Source organism: Cephus cinctus, unplaced genomic scaffold (genome assembly GCF_000341935.2).
Source record: "Cephus cinctus unplaced genomic scaffold, Ccin1 Ccin1_scaffold1343, whole genome shotgun sequence".
In the NCBI taxonomy this organism is placed as follows: Eukaryota; Metazoa; Arthropoda; class Insecta; order Hymenoptera; family Cephidae; genus Cephus; species Cephus cinctus.
In genome coordinates, this window is record NW_014333756.1 from 21,860 (window position 1) to 23,811 (window position 1,952).

The window sequence follows — 1,952 nt, forward strand, 5'->3', positions numbered from 1 at the left end:
ACCATCTCTCTTTCTCTCTTTTTCTTTCAGCTCCCAGCTACCCCCGCTATTTTTCTTCATTGCACCCTCTGGCTTTGCATCTTAGTTACGTGTCAGTGCACCCAGGACCACGAGCCTATGTCCCCCGTCATAAGTACTACCCCTAGCAAGGCGTCGTCCCAACCCTCTATATTTCTATAACGCACTATGGCTCACCAGTCACTCTCAGGTGGTAGCACCGGTGCTACCCTTAAATCATCTATGACCATCTCATCCAAGACAGTATATACATATATATATACCTGTGGCTACCTGATTATTTAGGTTATCTTATCGGGATATTTTTTTTTTTTTTTCAAAATTTTTTCTCTCTACACGCCGCCATCTTTCCTCCACGATATAGTATTGCTCTGGTCTCTCGACGATACCGGAAGTCCACTCGGATGAGGTACCTCTTGGCTTTTTCAGGTATTGGGAGGATACGTAGAGGAAACTGAAATCCTATAGGGATTCTTAAAGATTCACCGCGTCCTCGGTTTCGGTCCTTCGTTAGGGGCTTCGTACGGACCAATGATCACGGATGCTGATACGGAGATTGGTCTCTGGACCAAACGGTCCTTCTCGTCCCTGGCGATTAATGTTTTGGAAAATCGAGTGGCAGACTCCACCTGGTCCCTCGGTCCTTGGGTCTTCGCTATGTGTCTGCTGAAGTCAAGAAGGGGGCGAGAGAGGGATGGCTTTATCTCTCTCCCTCTCTCTCTCTCTCTCTCTTTTTCTTCCCTTTTCTCCCTCTCAACTCTTCAGCCACTTCGTGGAACATTTGCTTTAATGGACGGGATCTCCGTCTGCTTTGTGAAACATGGAAATGGAACGACTGTAGAGGGTGTACAGTAGGTGGGGGGGGGGGGCTAAGAGAAAAAATTCTTCATTTTATTCCGACAAGTATCCTATCCGCCATTTTTGACTGACGTAGGATATTTTTCCGATATAATCAAGACCCTTGGGGAGGGGGTGGATTCATACTTTTTTTTTTCGCGTCACCGTTTGCGCTTTGACTCGGTGACTAGGAACGCCCCTCCCACGTGACCTTGGTCTTATGCGACTTTATTTGTGACTTTAAAAAATTTCACTCCAAAGACGATTCTCGTCGGACACTCCAGTTTCTCTCCGATTCCAAAAGCTGTCCTCGATGGCCGACCAACGACTAAACAGCAAGTCCGCGATTCGTTCGTCCTGCGACGTGGTTCACTTTCGGATCGATATATCCGCGCATGCGCATTACGCCTTACTCGAGAGCCTCTTCTCTCCTCTCCTATCCTCGTACTCAGCACTCGCTCTTCTCTCTCTCTCTCTCTCTCTCTCTCTCTCTCTCTCTCTCTCTCTCTTGCGTTCATCCTAAACTATGTCTGCTATGGTCGTGCGCTGGGTGTCCTGCAAAGTTCTTTATTTCTTTATTGTTGGCCTCCCTGTCCCCCCTCGTTGCTCCTCGGACCTTCGTCACTAGCTCTTCCTTCTAATGCAGCCTAAGCCTTAAGGCTGCTTCGCGCAGATTCGAAATTGTCCATTTCGAAAGTTTCGACAGTCAACTTCCTTTGTTGCGTAGTATATAGGATTATTGTGTAATTCTAACTTTTCCAAGTCCCCTTACAGTTCGTTCTCTTTGCGATTTCGTAAAAAAAGAAAAACAAAAAAAAAGGGGGGATCAAGGGAAAATTTACAATAAACAGCCATCGCGAAGGAGCTGAGCCGAAAATCTGACGTAATTTGCTTCTACCGTACGGAATTCGAAGGTTCCCCGTAGGGAAAGTCCTCGGGTGGAAGGAAAATGTCTTTTGCTTTTTTTATTTTGGGGGGGAGGGGGTTAAACGAATTCTTGTATTATCTTTGGGGGTGCGTATCCGTGCCCGTATTACATTTTTTGCTACCCCGTCTTCGTCAATCTGTTTTTTTTTTTTTTTTTTCGTTTTTTTTTT